We start from the raw sequence: 13,697 nt of genomic DNA, 5'->3' as shown, positions 1-13,697 counted from the left end.
GGTTAGTGTAGCCTCTCAGTGTGTGTACTTTGTAGGGATGGGGAGAGGAGGTGGGGGTATGGAGAAGGGGGAGATGCTGCTGCTTTTAGATGGAGGGGAACAGACAGACTGGCCCTGAGGGACCATCTTCCCTTCCTTCCCTCGGCCCCTCATCGCCCGCTCTGCCCACCATCACGTACTCCACGTGCTGAAGGCTTGGTTCATGTTCTGCCATCAAGCCCTGTGGCTCTGACTTCATTCAGTGACAGGGAACCCTTGACCTGACTCCATAAAATATGCACTGGCCACGTATATACACCCTTACCTAGCTACCCACACTCCTTGGTGACTTGAGACCTCAACTGGTCCAGAAACAGGTGACACAGGTATGGCCAGGATTCCAGAAATCCATTGTTATTCTAGTTATAACTAACGTATCCCAAAGAATTATCTATGTAGCAGACTCTGTACAGCATATCCATAATCAGTGCAGTTAAAAGGTGACTTGGAAAATGATATACAAAGACACAGATATAATCTGTACATACATATGTGTATGTGTATGCATATATGTATGTATGTATCTATCTACTTTCCAAATGCCCTCTTTAAAAAAAATGGATAAAGGACACAAAAGGCAAGTAACAAAAAAATGCTTGAAAACGTTGAAAACCTCAGCCTCTCGGGGCGCCTGGGTGGCGCAGTCGGTTAAACGTCCGACTTCAGCCAGGTCACGATCTCGCGGTCCGGGAGTTCGAGCCCCGCGTCAGGCTCTGGGCTGATGGCTCAGAGCCTGGAGCCTGCTTCCGATTCTGTGTCTCCCTCTCTCTCTGCCCCTCCCCCGTTCATGCTCTGTCTCTCTCTGTCCCAAAAATAAATAAACGTTAAAAAAAAAAATTAAAAAAAAAAAAAGAAAACCTCAGACTAAGACTCAAAGAAATGTATATTAAAATATTGAGAGTAGCCTGTGTTATTTAGAAAAGGGGGAAATAGACTCTCTCAAGCATCACTGATGGAAATTTAAAGTGGTATGACCTCTCTAGAGGTAAACCTAGCAATAGGTAGGACAATTTTAAACAGGCAGACCCTAGGGTGCCTGGGTGGCGCAGTCGGTTAAGCGTCCGACTTCAACCACGTCACGATCTCACGGTCCGTGAGTTCCAGCCCCGCGTCGGGCTCTGGGCTGATGGCTCAGAGCCTGGAGCCTGTTTCCGATTCTGTGTCTCCCTCTCTCTCTGCCCCTCGCCCGTTCATGCTCTGTCTCTCTCTGTCCCAAAAATAAATAAACGTTGAAAAAAAAATTAAAAAAAAAAATAAACAGGCAGACCCTTAACTCAGCTATTTTACTCCCAGGTATCTATTTTGAAGCAATAACTAGACAATTCACAAGGATATATGTGCAAGGATTTCCAGGGAAAACAACCTAAACTCCACAGTAGAGAATTGATTACATAAGTCAAGCTACATGGAGACATGTACATGATCCATGATACAGCTACATGCCACATGATGTAAAATGGTATTTACTGACATGGAAAGGAGTCCACGATATACTAAGTACAAAAGCTAGATTACAGAACCATGTAGTATGTGATACAATTTTTTTGAGACTATATAAAAGACTATACAATTTTTTGAGACTACATATATATGTATATATATGTATATACACACATATATATACGTACATATATATATATACACATATATATATAATTTGGGTTATTTTTGGATTACAGAATTTTGTTTGATTTTTAGTTTTTCGTATTTTTATGTAATCTCTGAATTTCAAATAATGAACACTTGTGGCTTTTCAGTCAGAGAAAATCAGTAATGCTGAAATGCTCTGAAACGTGAAACTCGGTCAGTAGACCTCAGGAGAAAGGAGGCTCCTTTCTCCTCTGCTGCTAGAGAGAAGCCAATCCATCATGCCATCTCCAGATAGGATCAGGCTTCCACTATCTCAGGCACATGAGCATTTATCCTATTTTCAAAAGCTCCCAGAGAAAGAGGCTTCAAAATTCCCCCCTGATAATCCATTCCAGGGTTTATCAAATTCACCTGAAAAAGAAATTTCCCCTCATATCTAATCTGAAACCCACGTTCGATGACTCAAGCCATTGCTTTTCTCTCTCAGCTTTCAGTGAAAATAGGAAATGGTGACTGCATTTGTCCTTATCGAGAGCAATTATTTTCCAGAATGTCTAGAATGATACACACTCTGCAAGTTAAACGCATGTGTGTATTCGCTCTCACACCCTCATATACACATACACACACTTTCAGGAGAGTCTAAACTGGCATGGCACATAAACAAACATTACATTCTGGGCCTTCAGCTCAACTGAAGAAGCCATTTGGAAAGCCCACCCCATCCTTGGCGGCTCTGAAGCACAGACTTTCAACCCCAGGTGGTTTGTCTCATCTTTCCAGCAGCGCAACCATCAGGAGCATAACCTTGAGCAGGAATCAGAGCTGGAGATGTTGCAGGAAGCTACCTCTTGGACTGTTCCAGTTGAGACAGGAGTGTATCACTCCCAAACCTTGAGAAAAGGAAAGAGAACAGTTTGCTGATGTCAACAGCCAGTGTGAATGATACATTGTGACAAGAGCTTTTCCACCTCTCTCCTTTTAATCCCTCCTCCCTCCCTCCCTTCCTCCCTCCTCTTGTTGTTCCTTCTCTTCATCCTCTCCTGCCCTGTCCATCATCCTCCACACCATTGTAACCAACATTTATTGTGCATTTACTGTGTGTCAGACACTGTTCCAAGAATGCTGCATGTAGTCGATTCTCACACAAACTCTAGGAAGTGGATTATACTAACAACATTTACAGTAGTTTCTTCCAAGAGCTCTCTCCTTTACTGGCTGGGCACCAGATAGCCTCTAGATGCAGCACTGGAACCATAGAAGGGTTTTCCTACCCTTAGATAAGCCTGGGGGCTGGGAATAGTGGGGACATGGTCAGGAGCCTACCATGACTCAGGGACCAAGGCAGCTGAGCAGGGTAGAGTGGTGTGCAGACCCCAGGCTTTATAGCCTAGAGCAAAGGCTATCATGTCTCCACCCACAACCGTGGACAGTCATGCATTCCAGATGACTTCCAATTGTCAGGGTCTGCATCTCTGCATCTGAGGGTGTTTGTTCTCCAAATCAGGCATTCAACCAATGACTCTTGGACATTGGTGTATAAATACCCAGCTCCCTCAACTCTTGAGTGGGCTAATTTTGGGTCATGAATTATGTGCTTTTTCTTTTGGAGATCAAACCACAGTTGCCAGTGTAGTAGCTGATGTAATAATGCATCCTTTATTGGCTTCCTTACTTCTCCTGGATTACTCTCCATGGCCCAGGACATTATTTGAGCACGAATCCTTGTCTCAGTGTCTCCTTCTGGGGAAAGGTTACTACGGCAGACTCTAAAACAGACCTCTTTTAATTCTAGCTCCAGTGCTTTCTTTCTATATGATCTTTGAAAAGCTATCACTCTCTGAAAATGGGGAAATCTGGTACAGGGCTTAGACATTTTTATATATAAAGTTCTGGCACACAAGCCCTCCAGAAATGGTCATTCTTCCTGTTACTCTTTGCTGAAGGAGATGCTACTGTTATATGGTCACTGTTCCTATTCCTGAACAACTATAAAACATCTTTTCCCTCCTCATTAAGACTTCTGGAAACTTTAACCCCAAAGGCTTAAAGCTGACTGTTCTCCAGCCTAGGACCAGGAAAGCCAACAGCAAATTTGACCCATTATAAAGACCTGATGTAGCTCCTCAGAGTTCAAGTTCTATTTCAAAGAAATAATTGCAAGTGATTTTCCAAGAATGAGTTTTGTCAAATTGTTCCACCCACCTACTAATTCAGGGATGCTAATTCCTTCTTTGGGTAGAGTGCTTTAATGTTGTTAGAACCTCTCCATCCGATGTTTATAATTGCACGTGATTCTCATGTCTGATCTTTGTGCCAAAAAAGGATCGGTTGTGCTTCATGGTGACCCCCCACAATCTCAGTGGATTAATACAACAAATCTGTATTTCTTGCTTGGTCTCTCATGAGTCAACTGGGGGATCTACCCCATGTCATCTCTGCAGGATCTACATTGACAGAGCGGCCATCACCTGGAACATGGCTGCTCCTCGTGGCACAGGAAGAGAGCATTCAGGAGTGTCCCATTCTAGCAACTCATTATTGAGCCCGAAAGTAATACTCCCATTTCCTCTCACAATTCATTGGCAGGGTCTGTTCATGGGGTCAATCCTATCAGGCACCTGGAAGGCAAGCAACAAGAAATTGTTGTTGAATAGAAGTAGTGACTACCGCCATATTATTTCACCCATTGTATTATGGAAGACATAAGAAATGGCGAGTTCCAGTGCTTTCTTAAAGTCATCCAGAGAGTTTGGGCCTAGGATTCTGTTGTGGTTCCTTTTCCCTGAGATGCCTGAAGAAGACTACATTAGGAGGCGATGAAAGTCTGGTTTCTTGACTATCTCTTTCTACAACTCAAAAAGCCTAAATTATCTTTGTAATTGTCCTACACACAGCAATCTCAAGGTCAAGGACTGAATGGTCAAAAGAATTGAATTACTGGAAGAATTTAGGGATCAGGTGATAGGGGTTTTTTTGTTTCTTGTTTTTTGTTTTTTTTTTTTTTTGAAAGCAGTAGGTTGTGTAAAGAAAGTGGCCCCTCCCTCTGGCCTACCTTCTTGTCCCCAGAATCAGGTACAACTCTACAACTAGTGGAATTGTAAAGCCTATATTGCCAAAATGTGGTGTTCTCCTCTGCAGTCTCGAAGATTCTACCCAGTAGCATCTTGGAGCCTGCTCACATCAGCCTTTAAGAACTGTGCATCCTTTCCCAGTGCCACATTCGGGAATGTCACAATGGTGGCTTGAAGTTGGCCACAGGAGCAATACTTACAGCACAGAAATTGTAAAAACTACAAATTAGGGCCTTTTTTTCCTCCCAGACAGCTAGTTGTTAAAAATGTACAGGTTTCTATGCTTAATCCTTCACATGCAGTTGGCTTCTCCTTCATGCTCTTGCATACCACGTGGGCATACATGGATCCCTGAGGACTGGCGAGCTTCTCTGAGGAGAGAGACTTTGCCTTATCCCTTTTTAAAATTTTTCCCTTTCCCAGCATATACTTCGATGTCAAATATACTATTTGCCATGCATTGTTCTAATTACTTACATGTAAAAAGTCTCTAATCCCTACGAGGAAGGCACTATTGTTTTACCGAAGAATAAACAGGCACAAAGAGGGTAGGTAACTTTCCCCAGTCACACAACCAGGATTTGAGCCCAGGTGGTCCAGTTCTAGCATGTGGACTTATAACAACCATACTCCACTGTCGGGCTCTCAGAGCACACAAGAGAAGAAAAGAAAGATTTTGATTCATCAAAAAAGGATGTTAAACACCATTTTTTTTTTCTGAATATACAGTATCAATTATGCCTGGCCATGTAAAGTGGATTTTTTTCATTTAATATTCATTCATGGCACACTGGCTATATGCTAGGCTCTGTGCTAAGTGATGACAAGAATACAAGCCTGACAGTAATAGAAAGTATCATTTACTGTGCTCTTACTAAACAGGCACCACGGCAGGTGCTGAGGGCTACAAAGATGATGATGATGACGACTGATATGATGACAGCAGTAAAAGCTACATCACCGAATGCTTGATGTGTGCAACACACTGCTGGTCATTACATTTCAGTCTTGCCACACCTTGTGAGACAAAGATTTTTCAATTTTTGCCCATGTTACAGGTGAGGAAACTGGGGCCCAGGGAGGTGTCAGCACACCAAAGAGCTCACAGATCAGGCTGCTCCTATATACTCTGTCTACAAGGCAGTAGAGTTAGACTCTTTGGGGTTCCCCTCCATCTCCTTCACACCACAGCTAGGTGCTTCCATCTATGTCCAACTCAATTCTGAAAGATTCCCTTTTGATCTTCGGGAGAGCTTTGAGGTTGTCAGCCTAACATCTTGAATATAGATATAGTGAGAGGAAGTCCAATAAACCAAAAGAAAAAGGATTTTTCCAAGCTTTTTGTAAGAAACATGAATCACTAGCATTCTGAAGAAGCCTATAACAGGCACAGATGTACATGATATTCACCGAGTTCAGCACATGGTGCTACTGAGACCAGAAACTCATTACATGCTCAGTACAGGGCTGAAAACCAAAGTAGGGACCTCTTCTTCCAATGTACACCCGACTTCGTAATTAGAACCTCCTGTGGGAACATTTTCAGTACAAACAAAACTTTGCACTTGGAGTTACCACAGTTAACACTGAAATGAAATGCCACTATCAAACAGTGGGACAAACTTTTAAACAAATATGCTAAAACTTGAATGTTTATTTCAATGCTTTTATCTTTAAAGATGTCACTGTAGAAGGTTATTGTCTTGTTATCACTTAAAAATATTGATAGCCCTATTTTTAGAGTTGTTTTCAGGTTTAATCTAGAAAACACAGAAAATGCAACTCTGTGTGCATGTGTGTTTGTGTGTGTGTGTGCTTCTGTGTGTTCCTATGCATTCCATATTTCTGGTTCTCTTTAATAGCTCACCTTACTGAATAGCTTTGGTTCCAAATGACTTTATGCTCCTTCTAAAAATAAACTACCTGCCATAGATATTATAACCAATAATGGAGAGCCAAAGAATATGCCACAGGCTCTGCAGGGCAATTCCAAAAGAACGGTCCCCAAAATGACTTGAGGGGTAACTTCATTAAAATATTCAAGGTGAATACTTTGAGGATAAACATCCTCATTTGAGCCTAAACACACTCAGTGGTAGGATTTTAAAAAATTTCTTTTAATGTTTATTTATATTTGAGAGAGAGAGAGAGAGAGATAGAGAGAGAGAATTAGTGGGGGAGGGGCAGAGAAAGAGGGAAACACAGAATCCGAGGCAGGTTCCAGGCTCTGAGCTGTCAGCACAGAGCCGGACGTGGGGCTTGAACTCATAAACCGTGAGATCATGACATGAGCTGAGGTTGGACTCCCAACTGACTGAGCCACCCAGGTGCCCCACTCATGGGTAGGATTTTTAAAAAGACTTTTTAGGGGTGCCTGGGTAGCTCAGTCAGTTAAGTGTCCAACTTCAGCTCATGTCATGATCTCACGGTTCATGAGTTCAAGGCCCGTGCCCGACTCTGTGCTGACAGCTCAGAGCCTGGAGCCCACCTTGGATTCTGTGTCTCCCTCTCTCTCTGCCCCTCCCCCACTCATGCTGTCTCTCTCTGTATCTCAAAAATGAATAAACGTTAAAAAAATTTTTTTAAAAGTTTTTAATCTTACTATTTTCAAAAGGATTCAAAGCAGTCATTGACCATTTAAATTCTCACATCAGTTTACCCTAAGATTTCATATGACCAAGTTTCAGAGAAATACTTGTTTTGTTTCAATGAAAAGGAAAAAGATGAAGTTTTATGTTGAAGGATGTGAAAAGGAGATCTTGGGAGGAAAAGAGCATAAAAAGTCTCATTTAAATATAGATTTAACATAATAAAAACATGACAAATACATGAGGATATAAAGAATTGCATGCAAATCTATGGGAAAAAAGTAGTGAGATCCCAATACATAAACGGGTAAAGGGTACAAACAGACTAGTTCAACCCTTCTTCAAAAAATGATTAATACATAGAAAAAAATGTATTCAACCCTAAGAATAGTCAGAAAAATGTAAATTTAAAAAGCTACCATTTTCCCCAATGAAAGTAGCAAAGTGTTTTTTGGATAAAATATTCCATACTGGCCTACGTATGGTGAGATAAACTCTTGCGTGTTCCGCTGGAGTAAATATAAACAAAGACATCTTTTCATGAAAACAATTTGGTGGTTTGTCTCAGAAGCTGAAAAATATCTGTAACTTTTGACTAAACAACTCTATAATAATTTCAGGGTGCTGGCTTCAGTACAATGCTGTTTATGAAAAGGACATCCTCCAAACAAAAGACCAAAGGCAGGTATCCCAGAATAGTTCACTGCCTACGGTTTGAAGGTCATCATAACCTTGTCTATCAAAAACTAGTACTGGATTAACTGACCTAATGACTAAAATTTAATTCACGGGACAGAATGCTTTCCCACCTATTATTCACATGCTCTTTAAACCCACTAACTGCTAGGTGGGCAGCATGAAGTTGTTTTACAAGGAAAAAGTTAGCAAGCCGTCTACCAGCCGGGGCTGTCTACTAATACTCGTGGTGTTATTTGTTGAGCCTGATTATGGCTCAACAGAGCAATCACTGTCTACAATATGTCAAAAGGAACCATGCAATTAAGTCAATTCAGGCCCAAAGTCAGTGAATTCAATGAGACGAACAAGGTTTAAAAAAAAAAAAAAAATGTCAGTTGGCATCACATGAAGCAAAACAGATTGATTGACTGAACTTCTCACTTTTCAACTCATTTGCATAGTATTCTGAGCAGTCCAACCTGCAGCTGTTTCCAGCTACACTACCTCACTAGAGCCAAAAATAATTGTTAAAAAAATCCAGCTATACATCAAGGAACCACTGCTTCCATCCTGACTGGCAGCCTCCCAAGGCACAGCCTACATGAACTGCAGGAGCCGGAAGGGGAATGGCATCCAGCCTTACGCCAGAGCAGAAATCCTGAGGAAAATGAGCCCTTCACATCTGAATTCTCAAGAAAAAGCAAAAGGAGCAACTTCTAACAAAAGCTACTCTGCTGAAATCAGCCATAATTCCCAGCTACTTCCCATTACATATATATTTTTTAAACTCTTACTTCTTATTTTTATTTTTTTTATTTGAGAGAGGGAGACAGTGAGTGAGTGAAGGTGGGGGAGGGGGAAGAAGGAGAGAGAGAGAATCTTAAGTCTGCTCCAACCTCAGTGCAGAGCCTGAGGCGGGGCTCGATCCCACAACCCTGGGATCAGGACCTGAGCCAAAATCAAAAGTCGGATACTCAACGGGCTAAGCTACCCCAGGTGCCCCTCCCATTACATATTCACAAATGGTTATGACAGCCTCAGTGCCTACAACAGTTTTCTTAGAACCAGAGACTGTTGTGTTACTGTTGTCTTCCTTCTTTTTTGTCCTCTCTGGGTACAGTCACCCATTAGGCTAGAAATATGTGTTCTTTTAACACCTCCAAAGAAAATAAGGCATGCCACCAGCCCACTGTGGAAGGAAAGTACTGCCTTGGAGGTAAGGAGTCCCAAGTCTGGTCTCAGGGATTTCATTTACAGTAAAGACCTTGGGCAAGTTACTCTGTTGGGCAGCTGTGCGCTGCATGAAAAATCGAAAGTTTGAAAATTTCCATATTCAATAGTATGAAATCCTTCCCTAAAATGCAAAATAAAATAAATAAATGTGATTTAGTTGAAATGCATAGCTAAGCTTATAAGAAAGCAAAGGGAATCCTCAGAAGACCAAAAAAAATGAAGTGAGAGCAAGAAATCAGAATTTTTTAAAAGTGGTGAAGACAGTTTCCAGGGGACATTGCCTGATATTCACTCCCCAGGAAGAAAGAAATGATGCCTTGGGCCGTTAAATGGTATCAAGTCAAAAAGCAGATACTCCCTTCGGCCATCCTAACTCCATGAATTAAGTTCAATCTCCAAAAGGCTACCTACACCTTCAGGAAAGGGGTGACAGTAAAAACAAGAACAAAATTGTTGCGTGAAGGCAGAGCTATGACTCCAGGTGAATGGGGAAGCAGTCTCCCCTGAGAATTTGTAACTTCACGCCAACCTGCACTTATTCATTCATTCATTCATTCATCAAATATTTATTGAACACCTACCATGTGTTGGGTTGTGAGCTAGACATCGAAAATCTGGCAATGGACAAAGCAGATCAGCCCTGCCTTGAAGGAGATTATATTCTAATAGCAGAAGACAGACAATAAAAAAATATATATAAATCAGGTGATGATGAATGCTAAGAAGAAAAATAAATAAAAGTAAGGATGATAATAAGTGACTGGGTAGGAGTGGAGCTTTCTATAGTTGGGTGAAGGAAGGGCTCTGATGACATAACTTCTTTTTTCTTAATGTTTGTTTTTTGAGAGAGAGAGAGAGAGAGAGAGGGAGAGAGAACAAGCAGGGTGGGGCAGGGGGAGAGCAGGTAGAAAGAGGGGGACAGAGGATCTGAAGTAGGCTCTGTTCTGACAGCAGATAGCCTGATGTGGAACTTGAACTCACAAACTGTGAGATCAGGACCTGAGCTGAAGTCGGACGCTTAACTGACTAAGCCACCTAGGTGCCCCCTGGAATTAGTATTCTTATATTAAAAAAAAAAAGACCCCACAGAGCTCCCTAGCTCTTTTTACCATGTGAACACAGAGCCAGAAGATACTAGCTATGAACCAGGAAGGTTCACCAGAAAGCAACCATGCTGGTGTCTTGATTTTGGACTTCTAGCTTCCAGAAAATAAATTTCCTTTCTTTGTAAGTCACCCAGTCTGGACCCTTAACCAGTAAGGAATTGAATCAATAATCAAAAATCTCCCAAAAAATAAGAGTCCAGGGCTGGATGGCTTTCTAGGGGAATTCTACCAAACATTTAAAGAGGAGTTAACACCTATTCTTTTGAAGCCGTTCCAAAAAACAGAAATGGAAGGCAAACTTCTAAACTCATTCTATGAGGTCAGCATTACCATGATTCCAAAACTAGTCAAAGACCCCACTAAAAAGGAGAACTATAGACCAGTTTCCCTGATGAACATGGATACAAAAATTCTCAAAAAGATACTAGCCAACTGGATTCAACAATACATTAAAAAGAATTATTCACCATGACCGAGTGGGATTTATACCTGGGATGCAGGGCTGATTCATTGTCCGCAAACCAATCAATGTGATACATCACATCAATAAAAGAAAGGACAAGAACCATATGATCCTCTCAATAGATGCAGTGAAAGCATTTGACAAAATACAGCATCCTTTCTTGATAAAAACCCTCAAGAAAGTCGGGATACAAGGATCATACCTCAAGATCATAAAAGCCATATATGAAAGACACACTGCTAGTATCATCCTCAATGGGGAAAAACTGAGAGCTTTCCCCCTAATGTCAGGAAAACAACAGGGATGTTCACTCTCACCACTGTTATTTAACACTGTATTGGAAGTCCTGGCCTCAGTAATCAGACAACACAAAGAAATAAAAGGCATTCAAATTGGCCAGGAGGAAGTCAAACTTTCACTCTTCGCAGATGGCATGATACTCTATACGGAAAACCCAAAAGATTCCACCAAAAAACTGCTATAACTGATCCATGAATTCAGCAAAATCTCAGAATATAAAATCAATGCACAGAAATTGGTTCCATTTATATACACCAATAATGAAGCAACAGAATGAGAAGTCAAGGAATCTATCTCATTTACAATTGCACAAAAACCCATAAAATACCCAGGAATAAACCTAACCAAAGAGGTAAAAAATGTATACACTGAAAACTATAGAAACCTTATGAAAGAAATGGAAGAAGATACACACACAAAAAAGGAAAAATATTCCATGCTCCTGGATTGGAAGAACAAATACTGTTAAAATGTTGATACTACCCAAAGCAATATACATACTCAATGCAATGCCTATCAAAATAACACTAGCATTCTTCACAGAGCTAGAACAAACAATCCTAAGATTTGTATGGAACCAGGAAAGACCCTAAGTAGCCAAAGCAATCTTGAAAAAGAAAACCAAAGCAGGAGGCATCACAATCCCAGACTTCAAGTTATATTACAAAGCTGTAATCATCAAGACAGTATGGTACTGGCACAAAAACAGACACTCAATCAATGAACAGAATAGAGAACCCGAAAAATGGACCCATAAATGTATGGCCAACTCATCTTTTACAAAGCAGGGAAGAATATCCAATGGAATAAAGACAGTCTGTTCAGCAAATGGTGCTGGGAAAACTGGACAGAGACATGCAGAAGAATGAACCTGGACCACTTTCTTACACCATACACAAAAATAAACTCAAAATGGATGAAAGTCCTAAATGTAAGGCAGGAAGCTATCAAAATCCTTGAGGAGAAAGCAGGCAAAAACTTCTTTGACCTTGGCCACAGCAACTTCTTATTTGACACGTCTCCGGAGGCAAGGGAAACAAAAGCAAAAATGAACTATTGGGACCTCATCAAAATAAAAACCTTCTGCACAGCGAAGGAAACAATCAGCAAAAGTAAAAGGCAACCGATGGAATGGGAGAAGATATTTGCAAATGACATATCAGATAAAGGGTTAGTATCCAAAATCTATAATGAACTTATCAAACTCAAAACCAAAAAAAACAAATAATCCAGTGAAGAAATGGGCAAAAGACATAAATAGATACTTTTCCAAAGAAGACATCCAGATCGCTAATAGACACATGAAATAATGCTCAACATCACTCATCATCAGGGAAATACAAATCAAAACCACAATGAGATACCACCTCACATCTTTCAGAATGGTTAACATCAACAACTCAGGCAACAACAGATGTTGGAGAGGATGTGGAGAAAGAGGATCTCTTTTGCACTGCTGGTGGGAACCCAAGCTGGTGCAGCCACTCTGGAAAACAGTATGGAGGTTCCTCAAAAAATTAAAAATAGAACTATCCTACAACCCAGAAATTGCACTACTAGGTATTTATCCAAGGGATAGAGGCATGCTGTTTCACAAGAGCACATGTACCCCATTGTTTATAGCAGTACTAACGACAATAGTCAAAGTGTGGAAAGAGCCCAAATGTTCATCGATGGATGAATGGATAAGGAAGATGTAATATATATATACACACACAAGGGAGTATTACTTGACAATCAAAAAGAATGAAATCTTGCCATTTGCAGCAATGTGGATGGAACTGGAAGGTATTTGCTAAGCAAAATTAGTCAGAGAAAGACAAATATCCTATGACTTCACTCATGAGGAATTTAAGATACAAAACAGATGAACATAAGGGAAAGGAAGCAAAAATAATATAAAAACAAGGAGGCAGACAAAACAGAAGAGACTCTTAAATACAGAGAACAAATTGAGGGTTGCTGGAGGGGTTGGGAGTGGCGGGATCGGCTAAATGGGTGAGAGGCATTAAGGAATCTACTCCTGAAATCAATGTTGCACTATATGCTAACTAGTATGTAAATAAAAATATAAATAAATAAATAAATAAATAAATAAATAAATAAATAAATATTTAAGGTAAAAAAAAATAATAAGTCACTCAGTCTGTGGAATTTTGCTATAGCCACCCAAACAAACTAAGACACTTGGTGTAATGGAGATGGGAAAAGTGGCCAGGTTCTGCAAAGACCAAAAGGACATCCTGATTGACAGGAAGTAGGTTTTAGGAGAGGATCAAACGTGACGTGAAGACTTGTGGCCTGGTTCACTGGAAGAAGAGGGTTGGCTCTCCTCAGATGGAGAAGGGCAGGGGAGGAACAGGTGGACGATTGGTGGAGATCACCAGGTCAGGTATGGACATACTCCGCTTCACATCATATCAGACCTACGACTGGAGTTGTTACACCAATAAGTTTTGACAAAATAGACAAGTTCCAAATAAAGTCTAACTTTCCAACCCTGATGTAAGAATAGGAAACCTGACTATTCTCATAAGCTTGAAATCAATTTAATCAGTGGTTGTGGGTTTTGTCTCCCCCACAAATAAAACATTAGTAAATTCAAACCAACAACATTCAAGAATTA

At 40.7% G+C, this 13,697-nt stretch overlaps 1 long non-coding RNA gene across 1 annotated transcript in view; it reads right to left on the bottom strand.

Annotated features, from left to right (window-relative positions):
- Nucleotides 1–2,201: 2,201 nt before the first annotated feature.
- Nucleotides 2,202–13,697, bottom strand: part of LOC121028640 (uncharacterized) — a 231,074-nt gene continuing 219,578 nt past the window's right edge. Inside the window, exons 3-4 of the long non-coding RNA XR_005789361.1 lie at nucleotides 3,835–4,250; nucleotides 2,202–2,522 (exon numbers count right to left, since the gene is read on the bottom strand). This is a non-coding gene — a long non-coding RNA (uncharacterized LOC121028640). The remainder of the gene's footprint in view (nucleotides 2,523–3,834; nucleotides 4,251–13,697) is intronic.

The sequence above is a fragment of the Herpailurus yagouaroundi genome, unplaced genomic scaffold (assembly GCF_014898765.1).
Source record: "Herpailurus yagouaroundi ecotype Mexico unplaced genomic scaffold, PumYag 100, whole genome shotgun sequence".
NCBI classification, from domain to species: Eukaryota; Metazoa; Chordata; class Mammalia; order Carnivora; family Felidae; genus Herpailurus; species Herpailurus yagouaroundi.
Note: the sequence above shows the minus strand (reverse complement) of the source record. Positions and strands in the feature narration are given on the sequence as shown.